The following is a 23,038-nucleotide window of genomic DNA, read 5'->3' on the forward strand; positions in this document are numbered from 1 at the left end:
GTCTATCAGAGTTGTTCTGTGGAGGCTGATATGGCCAGCTGTCTGTCCCCATCTCACCCCATCACCAGATGTGGGCTGCCCTGGGATGCCACTCTCTGCACTGAGACAGATCCTACAGGAGGTGACACTGGAGGCTGCCTGCCCACCACAGTCCCCATAGCCGGATAGCAGGTTGTTCCTTGGATTAAGATGTGGACAGCAGATCTGCATGTTGCCCACACTAAGGACTGAGTGTAGATAGAAAAGAGGGTTAAGGACCATGTCCTGGGGCTCCAACATGAAGAGGTCAAGGAGACGAGGAGGAAAAAAAGCAGAAGAAAAGTCAGAAGAATCACCGTGTCTTTGAAGAAAGTATACCAAAGCAGAATGAGGAATCAGTGGTGTCAAATAGGATATGTCAAGCATGATGAAGATGAGAAAGAAGCATTGGGTTTACAAATCAGGAAGTTATTAGAGCTCTTGAGAAGAGCGTGTGGATGGATGGAAGACTCATTGGAGTGGGTTCGAGAGAGAATGGGGAAAGACAAAGGGGACACAGCGAATACAGATGCCTCTCTTGAATTTTTCTGCAAATGACAGCAAGAAAGCAGCATAGTTTGTAATTATAATTTCATAATGTAGAGGAAAGAGGAACATTGCTGGAACATTGTCCTTGGGTGAGCAGGAGCCGAGGATGGGATCTAGTCACAGGTGAAAGGATTGGTTTTAGGTAGGAGGAGGGATAGTTATCTATGTTAACAAGCAGGGAGGAAGAGTGTATGCCTATGTGCAGATAGAGCCTCACCAGGGCATATATACAGTCTTAGTAGTTTGTGGTGCTCCTCTCTGTTTGCTTCATTTTTTTCACAGAAGTAGGACAAAACGGCATCAGAGGGGGAAAAATTATTGGGGATTTGGGAAAAGAAGAGAAGATGTAAACTTTACATGGTGAGTGAATGGACCAGGAATTTTCGTGTAATTTCCAATGGCATTTAAGGGGACACCTGACATGAGTGGTCATGAATTTAAAGTAAGACCAGTCAACATGCTTGTATATTTGTGTTTTTGGTTTTGTTTTGTTTTCCTGAGCCACAGTCAACTGTCTGGGTGCAGGAGTGAACTAGGCAGTTTGATGGATTTAGCCAGGTTGGTGTTTTCACCAAAAGGATGTGACCAGTAAAATATGGGCAAGGAAAAGCCCAAGTATTTGAGGGAGGGAATGTAATGATAGACCATGGAATCCAGTTTTCTTTCTTTCTTTCTTTCTTTCTCTTTCTCTCTCTCTCTTTCTTTCTTTCTCTGTCTTTCTTTCTCTCTTTCTCCTTCTTTCTTTCTTTCTTTTCTTTCTTTATTTCTTTGTTTCTCTCTTTCTTTCTTTCTTTCTCTCTTTCTTTCTTTCTTTCTCTTTCTCTCTCTCTCTGTCTTTCTTTCTCCTTTCTTTCTTTTCTTTCTTTCTTTGTTTCTCTCTTTCTTTCTTTCTCTCTTTCTTTCTTTCTTTCTTTCTTTGTTTCTCTCTTTCTTTCTCTTTCTTTCTTTCTTTCTTTCTTTCTTTCTTTCTTTTCTTTCTTTCTTTTCTTTCTTTCTCTTTTCTTCAAAGAAGTTTATTAGTGAGCAATAGTACACTCCTAAGAGGGTAGGAGTGGACACATGTTCAAACTAACAGTGACCAGGAATCCACATTTCTTAGGGAGGAGTGTAAAACATCAAGGATGTGAAGGTCAGTGAAAGGACTGTTAAGGATTGTCTTAGTCCATTCAGGCTGGTATAACAGAGTACTGTATACTGGGCAATTTATAAACAACAGAAATTTATTTCTCACAGTCTGGAGGCTGGGAAGTCCAAGATCAAGGCACCAGCAGATTCAGTGTTTGGTGAGGGCGCTCTCAGGCTGTGTCCTCACGTGGCGGAAGGGGCAAATGAACTCCCTTTTGAAAGGGCACTAATCTCAATTATGAGGGCTCTGCTCTCATGATCTAGTCACCTCCCAAAGCCCCCACCTTCAAATTTCATCACTTTGGGAGTTGGATTTCAACATATGAATTTTGGGAAGATGCAGACATTCAGAACGTAACAGGGCATGAGAGGGAGTGGTCTGAAAGGGTGGGAGGTGGCAAGCTGAGGGTGGGCTACATGATAATTATGGCACACAGGGGTTACTGGTGTCTTTCCCTCTTTTGTTAACAGCCCATGCATTTCAGAGATTTAACATTCAGTTTCTTGAAAATTCTTAGTGCTTCGGTATAAGTTGAAAAGCCCAAGTATTTGTTTATTGGGATAAATGCATATTCTTCTCCTTGTTCCCAATTTCTCTCCTTGCAGTTTGGGATTCAGAAGGAAATGGCAGAAGACTTCGTTTCTGTGGTTAAAGAAGAGATCTCAGGCCTGGGTGGTTTTGGTCATGCTTCTGGTCTTGAATGACCATCATGGGGTCATGAATGACCATTGTTCAAATCATCGATTATTGGTTGAGGGTCTACCGTGTGCTAAACACTCTTCTAGACACTTGCAATGGCACCATGAGGAAAATGGATGGAAGTGCCTGTCCTTGTGGAGCTTACGTTTTAGTTGGGGAAAGAAACAATGAACAAGAAAAACAGCAAAATTAGAAAACATTTAGCAGATAATATAAAGGAGGAAAAAAAATAAAGTAGGGAAGTGAGAAAGGAAATGTGCCAGGAATGAGGAGTGGAGGTGGTGGAGGGGACAGGTGTCCTCCAGGGGACACCTTCATTGAGAAGGTCACATTGGACAAAGACCTCAAGTCTAAGGTCATCTGCCTATGCAGAACAAAAACAAGTCTTCTCGGGAGCAAATAGAATGAGTTGGCTGCATGTCCTTATGAAAACAAAAACCCATATTAATGCCAAAGGCCAAGAATATTGTTGCTTGGTTATTAGAATTGACTCAGTCAGTAGGATCTGTGTATGTGCCAGACTGGCTATGGGCAGTTCATTAACAGCTACATAGGAGTTTTGGGGGATGGAGGCAGTGTCTGGTGCGTGTTTCTGCAGGAGACTGCTGACCTCAAACCCAGCCGACCTGACTAATTTTTGCCAATGGAAAGTTATGTGTGTGAGGGATTACAACTGTTCTTTGATGGGCTGAGTTCATCTGCGGCCAGAAAGAGAACAAAGACTCCCTGGGTGCAGGGCTTTGGGAGGGGTGAAACATCTGAATCATAAGCCCGAGCCTAAGCAAGGTGTGTGAATTTGTTGAAGCCGAGAAAAGTAAAAGTCGGAGATGGCTTATCTTGATCTCAGCCAGCCCTCAGCAAGGATTCTTAGCTTGGCAGGTTGTCAGCATAGTGGTCCAAAGCTGAGACATTTCATTTCTCAGAAACCAGGCATCGGGGAGTGCAGGGCTGAGCTTCGGTGTTTCAGGTGATGTGGCGAAGTGTTTGCCAACCTGCTGGCTGAGCCTACCCTACGCTGGTGGGCATGCATAACTGTGAGTACCTGTGCCAGAAGCCGTGTGTCATCCTTGTGTGTCACCTGCCATGTTGCTCCGGGAGGTCTGAGAGAGCGCGAGGTGGTGGGGCTGCGAGCAAGATTCTGTTCATTATGTATTTCCTTTGGTTGTGAACGGACATGAGCACTTCGGAGAGGTACTGTAAATAGGTCAGTGTGAAATATCCACCCAACAGTTAATGTTCTCAAGTCCAGACCTTGAACTTGCCTCTTGCAGGGGACCCTGGTTCTGTGAAAGGGCCCTGTGTGCTTCAGCAAATTCACACACACATAAATACATTTATGAATTCCCTACACATGCATTATGCATATTCTTGCCTATTGCTCAATGTAATTTGCTCATGTTAGACACCTTGCGCACTCATCTTTCTCAGACGGAGTGATGATTAACTTCCAGGAGCTTCATGACAAACCGTAAAATATGTTGCTTGCCTGCTACATCTGCCTTGGAGAGTGGGATGCGGTTCTCTGTGAGTAAGCGCAGGCTTAGGGAATCACACTCTGCTCTATGGCTGAGAGCCTGAGAATTGTGGTACAAAAGGTGGTGTTGATAATGACAAAAACAAATACATTCAATGTGAGGATGCCGAGGTCGATGGTGACAAGACTGTAGCCCAAATGCAGTAGTGAGGTTGGGGAGACCTGGGGCCCAACTTCAGGGAGAGTAGGTTAGAATTTCAGACCTGCCTCCTACTTGTTGAGTGGTTTGGGCAGTTCACTTAACCTCTCTGTGCCTCAGTTTCTTTGTCTACAAAATGGGTCCAGTAATAAGTAGTATCTTGTTGAGTCGTCATGAGGACCAGGTACAAAATGGACAAGCAGCCCCAGCCTAGTGGTTTTCACAGGGAAGGTGCTCAGGAAATGTCAGCGACTCACTGTCTTCACAGTTGTCCTCACACAGGCTCATGAGGGACATGCTCTTCTATTCCCATTTTACAGATGAAGGACCGAGGCTTTACAAAGATTAAGTGATAGGCCTGTGACTAGAAGAGGAATTCCTGGCTGCTCCAGAATTCTCACTCAGACTGCCTGGCACTCCAGTCTGTGTCTTAACCCCTCAGAAATTGCAGCTGCTTGGGTGCACACCTGAGCGTGGTCTGTTACCGTGTGTGCCGTTTAATATTTTTAGTTGGGAATTTGGGTTTGATTCATTCCCCCCACTCCTATGGTTCTAGACTCATATCCGACCCTTTCTGGTTTCTTGATCTGCTGTGAAATTTGGGATTGGGATGAGTTGGTGGAAGCAGACCCACGCAAGAGACGTTCCGTACAGCTGGCATGCCGTGGTAATTGTGACGGATTTAACTTGATAGGTGAGACAATCCTGTTTCATCTCTAACAATCAGAGGAAATCACTCTTCTGGAAGTGCGGTGAAGAGCGTAGTGATGTGACGGGGAGAGTAGGCTCACTTGAAGGCCTGGTTAATGTGCGTAGATTGAAGTTTTGATTACTTTTGTTTTTAGCAGCAGTGTTTCAAAAAAGCTACGGATATCTGAGCCAAAAGGTTGAAAATGATGGCTTTTTTTACCCTGAATCTGTTTTAAAAGCTGTGGTAAAACATATATGATATAAAACTTTCCATTTTGGCCATTTTCAGGTGCACAATTCAGTGGCATTAATTACATTTACAATATTATACAACCATCACCACCCCTATCTGTGTCCAAAACTTTTTCATATAAGTGGAGTTATGCACTATTTGTCCTTTTGTGTCTGACTTATTTCACTTAGCATGGTATTTTCAAGGTTCACCCATGTAATAGGAGAAGTTCAGATCAGAACTTCATTCCTTTTAATGGTTGAGTAATATTCCATCACAGGGATATACCACATTTTCTTTATCCATTCAACTCTTGATGGGCATCTAGCCTATTTCCACCCCTTGGCTATTGTGAATAATGCTGTAATGAATATTCACGTGCAAGTGAAAATGATGGTATTTTGCAGCACTAGTAGAGGTGCATTTTAATTCCTTGGGTTTCCAGGGGTGGAAATTTCCTAACAGAGGAAGTCTGTGTCTTTGACCAGGTTGCAATCATGACCCTTGGCACGCATGAATCTATCCCTACTCTAACCCCCACGCCACGTTCTTGCCAGGCCTGCCATTGTAATTTGTTTGGGAGGATGCTGGCTGCAGCTGAATCAGACAGCCTTCAGCCATCCCGGTTTGACTGCGTCCTTCCCTCCCAGGTCTGCAAGCCTCTTGCTTGCTTGAGGCTGAGCCAAATAATTTCTTATGCACTCACTTATTATGGTTTGCTAATTAGTTTTGTATGGGCTCAATTTATATTGTTTTTTATTTGTATGTGTCTTTTGTACTATGTTGGGACCCAAAATTATATGCGCATATACTGCATTTAACGTTCATTTTATGGGAAGATTTTTTTTTCCAAGGAGGTAATAATTGAATGGTGGAACATGCGACAAATGTATTTCTGTCCATCTGGGTTCTAGGCTGCCATTGTTTTGTTACGTGAGCCCGAGCAAGTCACTTACTCCTCCTGACTTCGGATGAATGAGTGATTGGTAAGACCCCTTCTGCTCTTACATATATGGGTCTATAACCCTTCATGTGTCACCCTACGTTAGGTCATTTAATATGTCGAGATACAGGCTTGTCGTATTTCCTGACTGAAGATACTCTTTGCATGTCGGATTTTTGTTTACACAGGGAAGATGGTACCAAGTGCTCCTAGAGTAAAATCTAATGTCTATGTTCTTGGAAGGGAAGGCAAGACAAGTGGATTCTCACTAGCATTTTCTCTCTGACCATTATTCATTAGAAGTCACCTCATTTTAATCAATCTGTAAGGTGTTGGGTGTTACAGACCGATGTATGGGTGTGGTCCTTTTCATTTTGCCATGTGCTCTGCGTCTCCTTTCTATCCGAGGTCTCCTCATTCTCTACCTCCCCTCCCTGCAATATGTTTTGGCCCAGAAAATGTAAAACAACAGTTACCGCTGTATCTTAATATAAAATAAAAATCGAAACTATTCCCACTCATGAATAACAGAAACAAATATTGGTAAATTGGTTAGCCTTGGTCAGTGCCAGGGGCCTTTGTGGCTCACTGTGTCCACCCTTAACGAGGGTGGCCTGCTGCTGCCTCACAGCGGGGGCTCTCTGGGGAGGACTTAGGGCTCGAGCTCTCTCTGTGGCCCCCGGGTCTGGGAAGGGCCCCACTCTCCTGTCCAGCACATAACTAGGGCCTCAACTGTACTTTACCAGTTACCAAAACAGCACTAAACAACATGAGAACATCGAAAACATTACAAACATCTCAGTTTAAGATACAGGGTTGGCTTATTTCCTGATTGAAAATTGTCTTGACATGTTTAGTGCCCATTTGCCCACTTAGAGACAGCGTTGGGCATGTGCCCAGTGCAGAGCCCATTAACCCCTGCACGCCATTGCCAATAGGCGTCTATTCCAACTTCCTGTCGTACTGAAGGGAGACGAAGTGGCTTGCTCTGCGTTATTCATCTGGTTCTTGGTGGAGCCTGGACTCAAATCAGGTCTTCTCATTTCGCTCCCTTGCTTTTCCTATGACCAAATGAGGCCTCCCCACTAGGACATCCCTGACCCAGCTCTTTCAGGAGGCTACACTGGGGATTATAAGGCTAACCTGGCATACTTCGAAGAGAAGGCAGGGCTGAAATTAGAACATGACCTCTTATCTTCTTACATTAGTTATTCACCATTATCTTAGTGCCAATAATAGTTATTATTGTTTATTGCTGCTGAGCAGAGAGGTACTTGAAATATCCCTCACAAGGAAAAACTTACATGTTCTTACCCCCACGAACCACATGCACCACTTGTGCAAGGCACCCAGAGCCCTTGGAATCTACAGCCTCACTGCGTTGGGGGTGGGACAGCATCTGGCCCCATATGGTTTATTGCCAGTGGGAGCTAAGGGTTCATGGACTTTTCCTCTGCCTTCTCTGTTACCTTTATCCTCTGGTTGCACTTCCTCCCTTTTCCCTTCACCTTCCCAGTTACAAACCTGGCTTCAGTTACAAGTAGGTGGGCCACCAATAAGTCCTGACACTCTGGACTTTGATGTGTTAGATAAAAGTTGTTCTTCTGCAAGGAAATCTAATTTGGGACAATGAAAGCAATGGGGGTTTTTAAATCATGGAAACATATAATTAGAAGATAGAGCTGGGAAGCCAGAGAAAATTAAATTGAACATTATCATTTAATAATGGAGGAAATTGAAGCACAACTTTAAAGATTTTAAAGAACTTGCCACACAGTTGCTGCAATATATTCTGGAGGTGGCATGTAAAGACTATTAGAGTTTTCTTGGCCTCTTTTTGACAGACTTTATATTCTTTAGGAATATTTCTGGATATTTGTTAGGCATTCGGTTTTCAGATAGAGAAAACTGTGTGGAGTATCTACGTTTGGTTGGCACGAGGTTTACTTTAAAGCTGTAAAACGTTCTTGCATCGAATCATATTTAATGAGGCCCTGTGCTTCAAGGCATCACCCGAGAGGATGAGCCTTGTTTGTCTCTCAGAGAGAAGACCTCATCCAAGGCTGAAACAAGAGTTTTCAAACATGTTGGCATTCCTGAGCAGATCCTCAGATCACCCAGCCTGGGAGTGGGTGGGATGGATCCATATTTAGATCTTGAATTAGTTTCAAATATAAAAAATTGATTTTGACAATCAGTCGGTAGCCAATCCCAAAATGAATTTATGAAAAGCTTTCTGAATTTCTATAGCGACACTGTAGGATTAACAGCATCTGTATTTGGAGCTGCAATTATGCTAGGAAATCGTGTTTTTATTTGGATTCAGATAATTTGACTGTGTTAACACCCTTGTTGTATATCACCTAACTCGAGGAGAACAATCCTCTCCAGCCTTGCGGGTAGCTGTTGCTAGGTGATGGGCAGGTTGGCGCAAGCACTGCTTACCTTGTTCTTCGGAGCCCTCCTTTGCTCCCTGTGCAGGCTGGGAATGGTGGAAGTGAGCCCTATTACCAGTACGGGCATGAAATTCTCAGACCTTGTCAGCTCAGCTGGCTGCAACATTTTGGGTGAAGCCACCTTAATTCCTCATCAAGTTGGTTCTGAAGACCCTCGAGCAGAAATCCAGAAGATAATTGCTTAAGGAGGGCATTTGTGTCATTGAGAACACAATGTAAAAGGAATTTTAAAAGTCAGTTATTGTAGATCTAATACATAAATCAGCAAGCTAAAGCCTGAGTTAAAATCTTTGGGGATATAAGCTCAAATAAACTCTCCATAGTTTTTTGATTTTGAGTGTGAATTTACTTGACAAAGGAAAAGAGAGGTTTAACCCTCTGACTTTTTCTCCACATACCAAATACTGTTTTCTAACGTGTATTTATTTATTATATAGTCCTCTTCTGTCTATTTAGCTAGCTCTTGTGTAAATAGCCATTAGCAGTTCAAATACCTTAAAGGGTGTCACGGTTTATAGTTTTTCCTAAATATTTTTACATAAGTCTTTTCGTTTGCTGTAATGTGTGATTATTTTTGTACCTTGTATCATTAGCATCGCCCCCAGGTTTATCTGGATCTTGAGAAATTGTTAAGAACAAGTCAACTGTACTCCCTCTACTGGTTGCATTTCTTTGCAGCAGAAATGTTGTACGTTCATGTACAAGTTCAATGCTTTTGATGGAGCTCAGACCTGTGTTCATGTCTGCCCCCTCCCAATATTCACATAAGTTTTTAAAAGCAAAACCATTGGATTTTAAAACTGCAGTTAAGCTGGAACCTTAAGAGGGATAGGTTGTCTTCGTTAATGTCCATTTGCCTACTGGTGTGTGGAGGGCGCCCACGGCTTGGCATTCTTCCAGGGCTGGAGGACACAGCCCTTCTGCTGCAGGAGTCCACACTGCAGTGCGGAAGAGCTGCTTCCCTTCCAGGCCCGAGGCCGCTGCCTGGGGACTTTCTGGTTCTGATGTTGTTGGGCCTTTACCTGCATGGGGTCAACCCTTCTGTTCAGATCTCCACTGTATGGAGCCAGCGGGTTTTATGTGTTACCTGCTCAGGCTCTTGAACTCAAGGCGCCACGGGGAGTTCTCCAGAAGCATCTAGAGGGGATGCTTTACTTTTAGATCTGAGAGATAGAGGGGGGTGGGGACTGTTCGGTTTAATCCAGAGTGCATGTGTCGAGCACCTACCGTATATTTGGCTTCAAGGGGATTCAAGATGAACAAACCCCCTGTCTCCTGCCCGCCTTTTGAGAAACACTGAGCAACAACAAGAAAGTTTCTCGCCGTCCAAGCAGAAATTAAATAATATCAGAAAGAAGGGGAAAAAAAGTAAGTGACCTCGCAGAGTTAAAAGAAATCCTTTTCCGGGATTTATGAGGCCAGAAAAGGTGCGGGCGAGATGTTGCCCTGTGTAAGGCCGCCGTGCCTGACCCAGCCACATGCTGCTCACCTTCCTCTTCTGCTGAGGGGTTTGTAACGTGCTGTTTGATAAGCTGTGGTGAGATGAAGTGTCCTTCCTGTTCTACGGAGTCTTTCCAGCATAGACTCCTGACCGTCCATGGAGAAATGACCGATGACCCCCTTACGCCGCTTTGTCTCTGTATCTGTCCCATTTCTCACTGCACGCCAGCTCTCCTTCCCCCAAGGGCACCGTCTATGATTCTAAAGCCGATCCCCTGGCTTTACATCATCTTCCTCGCACCCCTTTTGTGATTATTTTCATCCAAATTCAGCAGAAGTCGTTAGCTCAGTGAGCGCAGGGACGCCGCGGCTGTGCCCCAAACCATGGACTGCTTTCCTGCTGTTGACCTCGGCGTCCACATTCTTCTCAGCCATCAAGGGCTGCACAGTGGAAGACAAGTGTTATCCTGTATTTTCATAAGTCTCTAGAGAGTCTCTTTAGATTGTTGATTTTGCCATGTGGAATAAATGAATGAAATGACGGTTGATAGTGAAACCTCTCTCTCAGGGTTTCTCACTGGCAGCACTACCGGCATTTGGGGCTGGATAAGTCTTTGTCGTGGGGGCTGTCCTGTGCATCGTAGGATGTTTAGCAGCATCCCTGGACTCTAGATGCTACTAGACGCCAGTAGCACCCCCCAGTTGTGATAACCAAAAATACCTCCAGATATTGCCGAATGCTCTCTGGGCAAAATCACCTCCAGTTAAGGACCGCTACTCTATCCGAACATTCCTATCTCTCTTCATTCTGTTCCTTCAGAAGCGTTCATGGGCACTTTCTTGTTTATTTGCTTCCTTCATTTATCAGTAGTTGTTAAATTTCTGTTTATGCCAGCCTCTGTGCGAGTTACCAAGCATATAAAGATGAACGAAGCATCTCTTTCTTCATGCGCGCACACACACACACACACACACACATACATACACACACACACGCAAACATTTGAGTTGAGTTTGAATGTATCATAGTTTCCACCACATCGATTCTTATCATTATTATCCCGAAAGTTCCTGTTTTGGACTATTGCTCCCAGACTGTAACCCTAGATGGCATTTGAGTCATTATGACTTCTTTAATGAACGTGTCTTTCTGTTTTTGTCGCTTGTGTCTTTGAGGAAAGCTCCTTGCAGTGTGGGTCAGTATCCTTGGCTTTTGGCATAGCTATTAACCTTATAAAATGATAATGCTCTATTAATCTATCAATTTCATCCATGAATGCTTCAACCGTTCCAGATATAGCCGCTCACTTGTCAGTCCAGATTTGCTGTCTTCTATTGTGATTTTGTTCATTCTCTGTAACCAGCCACCTGAGGCTTCATTTAACCTGTGGTCATTTAAAATTTTGTTTAATGAAACTTCTGTTTGGAAACCAAGGTCAAGCCCAGCAGAGGCATGCTCATTGGATTGCTTTCTGGTGAACTTTTAAGTTAGCGTGTTTCCTTTACAACTTTTAGAAATGTCGATATAAAAATTGTTCCTGGAAAATCAAATGTATGGCCGTTTTCTTTCTAAGGGGAGGAGAAGAGGGATGTGTTTCATCCAGGACGGAGTTCACAGATAGCTTCAACTGTGTTGGTAATTTTAACTTTTTATGCTGCATGATGGACACTTGGTTACTCATTATATTCTTTTCAAATATATATGTGTGTATTTGAGATACTTTGTAATATGTATTAAAGAAAAGATAGCCTTGCAACTGGAAGAATAGGGACTGAAAAAAAAAAGAAAAGAGAAAAAGAAAAGATAGCCTGTTGAAAGTTTGGTTCTTGCTTTTTCTGCCCTCCACTCCTCTTAAATAGATGGTTAGGGGTTAGGTCTCCACTTGATGATCTACTCACATTCCCGCTTGTAAAGGTCTGTTGGGGGGGGGTTATGTAACATTTCTGGCCTCTTAAAGCCTCCAAGATGCACTGCTTTCTTGCCATGTGCTGTCGAAAAAAATTTGACAGGCACTTAGGCTTTGTGCAGAGCGACCAGGTTCATGTGTAAAATGGTTAAGACCTGTTGGAAATAAATTTCCCGTAAGGATGCGGTGGGCCGGGTGCTGGGGCTGTGAGTGACAGCCGGCCTGAGCTCCCGGCGTAGCGAATGCCAGAGGGGAGAATTAAATTGGAGAAGGAGGCGGAGAGGAGGGAGGTTGGTGGGAGGGGGAAGGGAGGAGCGACAAACCCTCTCCAACACACCCCAATGACCAGATTCATCATAGCACGCAACTTCGCAAGTTACACCCACTCCCTCTGCCAGCAGCCGGGGAAGGCTGCTGCTTCCTCATTTCTGTTACTGGGAGTTCGGGAGATGTGAAGCCAGACGGGAGAAACGTGTGCGCCTCGCCGAGCAGGGGTGAGCTTTAATTTTATAACCCATTCGTTCCACGGGCGAATCTCTTTGTGTTGGGCGGGCAGGGGAAGCAGCCGGGTGTGGATCTGGACGGCGGTAGGTGAGAGCCCCGCGCTGCGCAGCCGGGCGGGGAAGACGCCGCGCGCCCCGGAGCCCCCGCCCGGGGTTGGCGAGCCGCGTCCACGCTGCGCCCCGAGCGCGTCGCCGGTGGAGCTGCCGGGGACACCGCGAGGGTGGCTCTGGCTCCAGGGTCAAGGGGCTCGGACTTCGAACGCGCTGCTTCTTCCCCCGTGCGCTCTGTAACCGAGGGTCGTCGTACGGGATACGGGGTCGGGGAGGAGATGCGGGACCATGTCACGCACCGAAGGAGCGTCCGGCCCGGGGCTGTCCCGCCGCGCGTTGGGTAATGACAGGTCAATGTCGTTGAAAATGAACCCCGCGAAGGGCTTGGGATTCAAGTGAGGAAAAGTTCCCGAGGAATATTCAGAAACTGCGGAGCCCCGCAGGCACCTGGATGGGAGTTTGGAGCGAGGCATCGGAAGGCTCGGGTTTCTCATTTATTTCGCGTCTGATTCAATTAGTTCGGCTCAAGGTTGCTGGCTGTGGAGGTGTTGTTTATCTGGAATTTTTTTTTTTTTTTGAAAATGCCAGTTTTTCTGTGATAGCTGATTTATCTTTTGGATTGATTGCCTAAGTCAATTTCGGGTGGGCTGTGGAGAGGAAGTTTGGGCGGCGGGTGGTTGGGCTCATTGCAAGTGACTCTTGATATGTCCCCGCAAAGGATAAACTTGGCCCAAATAAAGTTTCTCACATACATTCTTTAGATTTTATTTGGAGCCTGGAGCCAGTCATTGGGCTTTCATTTGGCATGCGTGGCTTTTGTTCACTGCATAGGGGTCAGACGGAGGCTTCTGGGTTAACTCTTACCTGTTTCACTTATTTCGTCAGATCAACCAACGGATTAGTAATGCAGCAGCCCGTGGAGCTGGGTTTTTTTTTTTTGTAAGTGAATCCTTCGTATGAATTCTTTCTTTTTTAGACAGGGTCTTGCTCTGTTGCCAGGGCTAGAGTGCAGTGACATCATCGTAGCTCAGTGCAGTCTCAGCCTCCTGGGCTCAAGTGATCCTCCTGCCTCAGCCTCCGGAGTAGCTGGGACTACAGGCGTGCTACCACCACACCCAGCTAATTTTTTGTTATTTTTTTGTAGAGGTGGTGTCTGGCTATGTTGCTCAGGCTGGCCTTGAACTCCTGGCCTCAAGTAATCCTCCTGTCTCAGCCTCTCAAAGTGCTAGGGTTACAGGCGTGAGCCTCCATACCTGACCAATATGAATTTTTATAGAATTGCTTTACTTTGGGGCAAGAAAGAAAGGTGAAGAAATGGTGACTCTTATTATTTTTACGGGAAACCAAATATTCATTTTACAAGTGTTTCTCCTGGTTCTGGGGTGGGTACAGTTAGGAGGATGTTAGTAGCTGCTTTTATCATTTTTCTAATACTTGGAATAGCCTGGCTTTCCCAGCTTACCTCCACTTGAACTTTGGGGGTCAGGGGACAGGTTCCCGGGGCCACAGTTTACTTAGCTCGCTCTAACCCTCCGACTTCCCTGAAATTAAATATACAGATGTAAAGAAAATTGCTTTTAAACCAAACCAGACATGTCCCAGGGAAGAACAAGTTGTATGATCCAGGGCTGTCACCTGCTAGAGCCCTGAGTTGTAGCTCATTTTGGGCTCAAGAAAGGACCCGGGGCCGGGCGCGGTGGCTCACGCCTGTAATCCTAGCACTCTGGGAGGCCAAGGCGGGTCGATCGCTCAAGGTCAGGAATTGGAGACCAGCCTGAGCAAGAGCGAGACCCCGTCTCTACTAAAAATAGAAAGAAATTATCTGGACAACTAAAGATATATATATAGAAAAAATTAGCCAGGCATGGTGGCACATGCCTGTAGTCCCAGCTACTCGGGAGGCTGAGGCAGGAGGATCGCTTGAGCCCAGGAGTGTGAGGTTGCTGTGAGCTAGGCTGAAGCCACGGCACTCTAGCCCGGGCAACGGAGTGAGACTCTGTCTCCAGAAAAAAAAAGAAGGGACCCGGCAGGTAGATGTGAACTTGATGCTGATGTGAGGTCTGTAACCTACTCCCCCTACCCTCAAGGAACCTTTAGCAGCTCACTCAACAGGAAAGGCAACTGAACTGGATCTCGTGATGGAGCTGGTGAAACTGACTAATAGATGGGGTTTTATGGAACAATAATCCTTAGCTGGAAAAAGGGGAATACATTATTCATAAAGGTTTTAAGATTTTGTCACATGGGACTGTTAGAAGACATCCGAAGTTAGGGTTAATGCTGCTATGTGACTGTGTAGGTGTGAGAGAAAGTGACAATTTCTGTTTCATTATTTTTTCATATGATCTCTCCACCTCTCCCAGTTAATAACCTGGTTTGGCTTTGTTTGCATTTTTAAATTTTATTTATTTATTTATTTTAGAGACACGGTCTTGCTGTGTTGTCCAGGCTGGACTCGAACTCCTGGGCTCAAGCAATCCTTCTGCCTCAGCCTTCTAAGTAGCTGGGAGTACAGGTGTGCACCACTGCACCTGGCTGCTCGTGTATTTTTTTAAATTGTACATTCAATTTGTTTAACATATACTGGATCATTAAAATTATTTTGTTTTAGTAACTAATTTTTATTGGAGTTTCCCTGTTTATGTAAAATTTTAAATTGACTGGTATAAATTGGTATGTGATGTCCTCATTTTTTAAAGATTGTGGCATCTGTAGAAATGTTTCTTTTTTCATTCCTTAATTATTTGTACCTTTTCTTGGTCAGTCTCGCTAATGTATTATCAATTTTATTGGTCTTTTAGAAGAATCGACATTGGTTTTTGTTTGTATTTTTAATTGAAACACAAAAGCCACCTCCTTTCTTGAGTTTATATGCATTTTTAAAATTCTGCCCTGTGAGACTGTCAAAAAAGGTTTTAAAATGGTCTTTGAAAATAAGCAACTGAGTCCCTTAGCTGCAAGGAGGAAGACATTAAGTAATTATCTTTGTGTCTCTGACGTTATGTTTTTTCAGTTTTATTAAAACATACCTTCTGTTAGTGAGCACCGTACACATTGGACCAGATTGTTCCTAGGTGGGTTTTGTGTATTCCCTGAGGCACACCCTGTGAAATTGTTCTGGAAACACCTAGCTAGAATTTGTACGAAACTTACTGATAATTTAATGTGAATTGTAGGTACTTTCAACCCACTTGACAATACAGATTTACGTTGTACCAGAGCAGAATGAATTTTCTGTAATGACTGGGAAAGAATGCTTCATTTTTGTTTATATTTAATGCATGAGTCTGAGCATTTTAAAGTTTTTTCAGAACAAGTTCTGAGTATGTGACAGTGTAAGACCAAGAACCCTGAAGTGGGAAAGTCCTGGCTTTGAATTCCTGCTCTGCCACTTTTAGCTGTGTGGCCTCAGGAAAGTTGCCTAATTTCTCTGAACTTCTGTTTCTGCAACTGCGAGAAAACTGCTAATGGGGGCTGTTGTGAGATTTGAGTATGAATTCAATGAAAAATGAGATTTCAACACGAATAGCCATGTAAGTAAGCTTTCTAACCCTGGTTTGGCACAAAGTAGGAGGCACTTAATAGTTACCTACTACTGATTGTAGTATATTGATTGTTTTCTGCCTCCAACCTCATCTCGGTGCCTTCCTTCCAAAAAGGAGAAGTTATTGCAATAGAATAAAACAAAGACTACTTCCCCATTTGTTTTCTCTTCATTATGGGCAACTGGGGTTACCAGGGTCACTTTTTATTATATCTTATTATCGTAATTGACTGGTGGTAAATCGACCGTGTATCTCTCCCCTCCAATTTTTATCTTACCTTCCTAGGATTTTATTTTTTCAGTTCATCTCATCTTGAGGATCCCACTGCTCTGTTATTTCTTTTCTGTCTTTCTTTTTTTTGGCTACCTTTAGGGTGGAAATGAAATGAGTACAAACCTCAAAACTTGGCAGCTACCGGGATGTAAGTTAGTGGGTTGCTTCTATGAAGGCGAAGTTTGTTAAATTTAGTTACTCAAGAATTTAACTTGGAATCCAGGCGCTATGGCACGAGCCTGTAGTCCCAGCTACTTGGGAGGCTGAGGCTGGAGTATCCCTGGAGCTCAGGAGTTTGAGTCCAGCCTGGGTAACATAGTGAGACCCCTGTCTTTAGAAAAAACATTAAAAAAAAGAAAAAAAGCATTTAATTTGGAGTTAGATGGTGCTGATTATTCTTAGCAGTTTTGTATCACCATTGCATTTTTCTGAGAATGTTTTCCCAGACCTTGGAGTTCCTAAGTACTTTGGGGGATGTATCGATTGTTTAGTACTATGGTTGACATTGCAACCAAGAAGGGAAAATAAAAGCATAGGATGGAGGAGGTTGACTGGTTAATATCCTTCCACAAAGGAATATAGCATTATTGAAGTTGCCCAACCCTAAGCCATTCGTTCTTCCTAGGGTTTCTCAATTGAAAAAGTCCTGGGGAATATATGATATAATTAGCTAGAATTTATTTATGCATCTAGTATTGCAAGGGGCTGAGCTGGGGATGGGAAGGGATTGTGAGCTGGGAAAAGGCATCGTTTGCTTTACTGTGCTACGCTAACATCATTCACTGCTTTGCCCAAGGAGTGAGTCTCGGTTTCATTTTATGTAGCGGATTGGCTTCAAGTGTGGAATTATTTTCAACGAAAGATAGACTAGCTGCACTTGGTCTGGCCTGTTCGCTATGCCCCAGCCGTGCTGTTTTGTTCTAGCTGATGCTTTTATGAGAATGGAGAACAGGGAGGCATAGTTTTCATAAGTTATTTTGCAACACCCGCTTCTCTGGTTTATTTTGTGCTGTTGCATGAAAACAAGTATCAGCAAGGCTTTCATTGGTAAAACTTTTCGGGAAGAGATCATCACTTTTGGAAAGTTTTGTTTGTGTGAGGGTTTGGTGTGGATTTGTGAGATCCTATACAGAATTGTAGAGCTTCATCCAGTACCTCAAAATCATATGCTCCAGTGTTTCCATAAATTATGAAATTTTGGTGGGCAAAAATCACCACTGCCAACATGCTTTCTACAAAGCCATAGGTGAATAAGGGCCTGGTAAATGCTTTTTTGATTATTAAAATACTGATTGCTTATGAAAGTACCAATACTAAGTACTAATGTATTGAGTGCAATATGCAATATGTGAGGTACTCATGTTACTGCATTCATGTTTCTGAGGGTGACATTGCAGTCTTTAGAGGTATGTAGAAAATATTTTCGTTTGTCTACTCTTATAGATAGAACCACTGTGAACTGAGGCCCGCCTTTCTAGACCAGAAACCCAGGAGGAGGAGGACGGGGAGGAGGATTGGTACCAAACGGTCTGTCCCTCACCCAGGATGTGAGCGGCCCCTACAGATGGCATATTTGGAGATCCTGACGAAGCCTCTTCTGTTTCGGATGGGGTAAGTGGGGCGTCTGCAGAAGGCTGAGAAATGACGATTTAGGCTTTGATCTATTGTCTTCTTATGATCCTGCCCAAATCCACCTGTTTTGGGACAATACAAAACTTGTCATTTGTGACTGTTGTTTTGGTGGGAAGGGGTGTGCTGATTCTCCCTGTTTGCAATCTGAGGCTTTGAATTGGTGTTCGGGGAGCATTTCCCCTTCTGGTTGAGTTGTTCCCATGGTTATATTATTTTGGAGACTTCGGAGGGTAATCTTCTTACCTCTGTCTTCCTGACTTCTCTTGTGCCTGCCCCCGTGATACTAGGAAAGGGGAAGGAGGAATTGATTTGGAAACTTGGTATCAGAATGGGCTTGTTTGGGGGCTGTTGGATATGGAATCCTGTTACTTTTAATGAGAGAGGGTGAGCCTTTATCTAGTCCGCAAAGTGGGTTTGGTTAAAGTGGAATATTTCACGTGGGCCTCACTGCTTTGGTGAAACTGGGCGTCTTTATTGCACGATGGGCTCGGGGCTGTCACGGAAAGGATCACATGGTCACCATGCAACATTCAGTCCCGCGAAGGCACCTTTTCTACTTCCTGTGTGTGGTACAGAGCTCTTCTAGGGAGTTCCAGCAGAAAGGGCCGTGCGTACTTCAGTTTCCCTTCTGCCACGTGGGAACAGTGACATCTGTCCATGCGGTCCCTGCTTACTTCCCAGGGGGAGAATGATTCAGACCACAAGGGGCTTTCTAGCTATAGGAAGTTGCTGCTGTTCTTTTCAACTTTGCCTTCCTCCAGGGCCCATCCCACCCAAACCTTATTAGTAGGTGACATCATGATGCATGACTTAACGTTTACCAGATTTTGCTAATATGTTGGTTGGTCCAGAATTTGAACAAAATGGGAGACTTACAGACTCAATGGAGAGGCAGAATCGGAAGGATGATTCCTGTAACTTTCAGAGTTTCCCACCCAGCATTCCGGGTCCCGCGTTGCGGATCTTGCTGCGACCTGTTCCTCCAGTCTTACCTGCTGCCGCGCTCTGCCTGGATCCAGACCCATGGCTCGGCCACTCCTTCCTGTGACTGTACACCGAGGCTCAGGATTTTTATCACGTCGTGTTATCATAATTGGGTTACGTGCCTTTTTCAAGGGGCAAAACTAATAATATAAGTAATAGTAAAAACAACAGCAATTAACCCTTTGGAGCACAGGCTGTCCATGTTTTTCCTCTAAACCTTTGGATCTTTGTACCTTTCTAGCAAGCTCTTTCCCCGTGTGCATTCCACACCTGTCTTTCTTTGTTGGAGGGCTACCCTTAGGCATTGGGTCCCCTTTGACCACGTCCCTGGGAGTCCCTGTACCCCCAGGGATCCTTAGCAAGGGCTAACCCTGAGGAGGGTTCACACATTCCAGGCCAACTCTGAGGTCTCACCTGTTCTGTCTTGGGCGAGCTCCCTATGGCTTCCTTCTCTCCAAGGCCTTTCCCACCTACTTTCCAACTGGTTTTCACTGGAAGCACCTCCCAATAAAAAACTCAGACATGACTTCTCATCTCTGGCTTAAGTAGCTTGTCCAAAGCAACAGCGTTGGAAAGTGGGGAGCTAGGATTTGAGCCCTGGGAGCCTGGCCCCAGAGTCTGTTGTCTTAAATGATTTCCCCCTGTGTGTTCCTTCAATGCAGACTGCTGGACTTCTCTCTCTGTCTGCCTCCGCATGGATTATAGCGATCGACGTGGAGTTCTCGGTAAATGTTTGCTGACTGAGTGGCTGCACAGCCCCGCAGAGTCAGCCTTCCTGAGTCCTGTCTCAGGGCACCTGTCCTTGTTGGGTTTCCCCAGAATGACCTTCCACCAGCTCTGCCAATTCAGACTTTACCTCTCCTTCAGGCTCAACTCGGGTCCACCTCCTCCTCGCTGCCTTCCTGGTCTGTCCCAGCCCACTGTCATCCTTGTCCCTCCGACCCAGCGTTCATGCTCAGATGTTGCCCTTCCTAGCTTCTCTCCCCCAATAGGATCGTAAATCCTTGAAAGCTGGTCGTGCCCTGTACCACATAGTGAGTGCTTAGGGATTCTTTTGGGCTTAATTAAAACCTGACTGTCCAAAGAAATGTCAAGGTTGTTTCTGGATTCTGTTGAGTGAAGGGAGATAATGAGGTTAAAGATCAAAACTAAAAAAAAAAAAAAAATAAAGGAGAAGAAGGGGGGACAAATCTAAAAGTTGTTAACCCATTTTTTGTGTGAGCCCGTGTGCGTGTTTTCACACTGCAGCTGTTCAGGTTGAATCATAGAATGGATGTGTCATCTCTTGGCTTGGAGCACAGGGGCTAGCCCATCTTCCCACCCGGGGGAATTTAAGCAAATTTTTGTGATGAATAATGTGGATTCTCCTCCAATACTTAGGATGTAGTTTCGCAGATTTCATGCAAATGGTAGGTGAAACATGTCAAGCATCTTCCTCCCCCGCATTTGAAAGATGACAAAGATGTCCCTCGGCAGGGTTAGTGTGTTGACATCATGATGTTTCAGCTTGTGGCCAGCTGAATGGTCCACAGTGGTCTCTCTCTCCACTTTTGCCAACTTGGACATGCTTTGCCTCTGGAGTTTCTCCCCCATTGTAAGGTAGTGGAAAGAGGGCTAGGCTGGAAGGGAAGATGCACACATTGAGCACCTACTGTGTGCCTGGCACTCTACTGGGTGCACTCTAACAGAGTACATGATTGAACCTCCCAGGCCCTCTGGCATGTGCATCTTTGCATCTCCAAGTCCAGCTGATAGCACCCAAGTGGCTTGACTAAAATCACACCATTTGAACTGGATTTGAACTGTGTTTTATCTGACTTCCAAACCCTTGACTGTTCCTGTGCATCTTGATCTTTGGTTCTGAATATAAACAGAGCTGTTTAGGTGATGATGTCTAATGGACATATTAACTCTAAAATATGGAGGCTTTTGAGTTCATTTCTGATCTATCTCTTTCCTGTGTTAGCCAATTCTTCTTAGCACTTCACTGCTCATGAATTTGTTAAAGTCATTATTGCCTGGAATATAATGCTTAGGTGTGACTTTTGGGGGGTGGGTGATATTTATAAAACTGTAACATTAGGGATCTTACTTTATTTTTAGATGCTCATCCACAGGTGAAATGTGTCAAGCTAGTTCTTTGAATACCCTCTGGAACATTAAACAGTTTTATCCTTCACTTTAAGAAGCAGGAGCCTGTCCAGCTAGACCGAAGACTTCCTTTAACTGTCTCGTTCTGTGGCACATACGGCCTGGGAGGTTGGTGTCTTGGGTCTGCTGCAGCAGGACACCCTGGAGCCTTCCCCTTGCCTGTCCCTCTCCTGCCCATGTTGCGTAAACATTGGCATGGCAGGGACAGATGGCCACTCCGGGGCTCCTTTGATGTCACATTTGGTTGCCTGGGTGGGGGGTAGGGTGGTTGCAGCCAGTCTCCATGGGAGGAAGAGGGGCTGACTGGGAAATACCCCCTTGACAGTGGGTAAACACAAGCTTACCTCCGGAAAAGCTGGGCGCCCCGTACGTGTGCAGGCTGGGGCGGTAATGGAGTCAGATTTACATAAGTGTGTTTAGCTTGGGAAGGAGCCAATCTGCTCAAAACACAGCCCTTTCTCTCTGCTCCTAATTGATGCTCAGCAGAGTTTGGTTTGCTTATGGGAATGTGAACGAACCATGTGGGGGCTGGTAGAGGGAGTGATGGGGTGCAGATAATTACTTTCAGAGCTAGAAAAAAATCCTTTCCAGAGGACTGGCTTAGCTTTGCTCAGGTGAAGGCTCCTGGAATCCCCAGAGCTTGGAGATAGAGCAGTTAGATGCCCTTATCAGTGGGACTCTTTGCTGGTCAAACAGCATCAATCTGTGTAATGAGGACTGAAGGCTTTGATGGAAAATAGGAAGTAAGATAATGAGGAAAAAGCACCCAGACAGGGAGGGTGGGGGGCAGCAGAATCCCTCTTGAAAGAAAAAACCGAGAGCTGACAGTATGAGAAAATCAAATGGGTTTTTTGTGGCTTCAGTTTTAGCAGGAAACACTGAAGGTGGTTGCAATGGCCTTCATGGAAACCAAGCATGGGGTTCAACCAAGGTGGAAAAGCCCAAAGCCACAAGGGTTAATTGAAAGCTTTTCCAGTTCTAGTTTCTGGGTAGTAACCGTTGCTATTTTTTTTTTCTACACATTTACAGAAGTCCCAACAAGCCAAATTAAGGTAATGTATTCAAGTTAACAAGAGTGATATCTAGTCACTACGCTGTGTATTAATTTTGGAGGGGGAAGTGTTTAGGCCATTTTTTTCATTCTTTCAACAAATCATTGATTGGTTAGCTATGGTTATTGTCTTTGGAGGGGTCCTTGGAAGATCACCGTCCTCAAGGAGCTTACGGTATAAAAGGGAAGAAAAGCTATGCCATCCAGAGCTCATAAGGGTACAGATGAGGGGTATGAACTAGAAGTTTGATAAATTTGAAGAGTCAGAACATTAGCCATTGAACTATGAGGGCTAAAGACGGGAAAATTATTCACTTTAGTATTCCTAATTTCTACTGGTTATTGAGAGTTTACTCTCTGCCTGCCACAGTTCTAAATGCTTACCATGTATGAATACGTTTAATCTTGACAGTAATCCAACGGGCTATTACCATTCCATTTCTACAGCTGAAGAAACTGAGGCAGAGAGAAGTAAAGGTGACTCAGCTCGGCACGCAGGGCTCCGGTAGACATCCCGGCAGCCAGCACTGCTAGCTACTCCCGCCCTAGTCCACGAGCCAGCTGGGCAGCCGAGGACCGCTAGCCTCCGTGGTTCCGATTTTCCTGTTTTGGTAGAACAGTCCATGCATCAACAGTATTTAATTCTTCTTAAGAGTCAGGGGCAAACAACCCACGCACTCCTTCTCAGTGTTTAGAGGAATCTAGTTTGTGCAGATGCCTGATGGACAATTTAGTCATGAAAGAGTCTAAACCAACTGACTTTTTTTTTTAGGTCATTGGAGGGTGATTTTAATTATCATATAAATAGCGTGAATATGAGTGTGAGAGTTTTATTACCAGTTCCTTGGTGGTGGTTTGATCATTTTCTCTGGGTGGTTCCAGTGTCAGTGTTGTACTGTTAGAAATTGTTCCTGCCCAGGGCAGAGCGATTTTTCTCTTTTGGTGGCAAAATTTTTTTTTTTTTTTTAATGAGGTGAGTGACGGTATTTATGGTAAGGTCAATCATTTGTATTTAAATAAAATGATTATCCTCATTTACCAGTCAATGTTTAATGAAATATGAGAGAGAGAGAGAGAGTGAGTGCATGAACTGGGCTTGCAAGAAGTCAAGGGAC

At 44.5% G+C, this 23,038-nt stretch overlaps 1 protein-coding gene across 1 annotated transcript in view; it reads left to right on the plus strand.

Annotated features, from left to right (window-relative positions):
* Positions 1-17,540: 17,540 nt before the first annotated feature.
* Positions 17,541-23,038, plus strand: part of TIAM1 (T-cell lymphoma invasion and metastasis 1) — a 192,041-nt gene continuing 186,543 nt past the window's right edge. Inside the window, exon 1 of the mRNA XM_012657344.1 lies at positions 17,541-17,716. The gene's annotated coding sequence lies outside the window, so the exon portion shown is untranslated. The remainder of the gene's footprint in view (positions 17,717-23,038) is intronic.

The sequence above is a fragment of the Propithecus coquereli genome, unplaced genomic scaffold (genome assembly GCF_000956105.1).
Source record: "Propithecus coquereli isolate 6110/MARCELLA unplaced genomic scaffold, Pcoq_1.0 Scaffold54, whole genome shotgun sequence".
Taxonomy (NCBI): domain Eukaryota; kingdom Metazoa; phylum Chordata; class Mammalia; order Primates; family Indriidae; genus Propithecus; species Propithecus coquereli.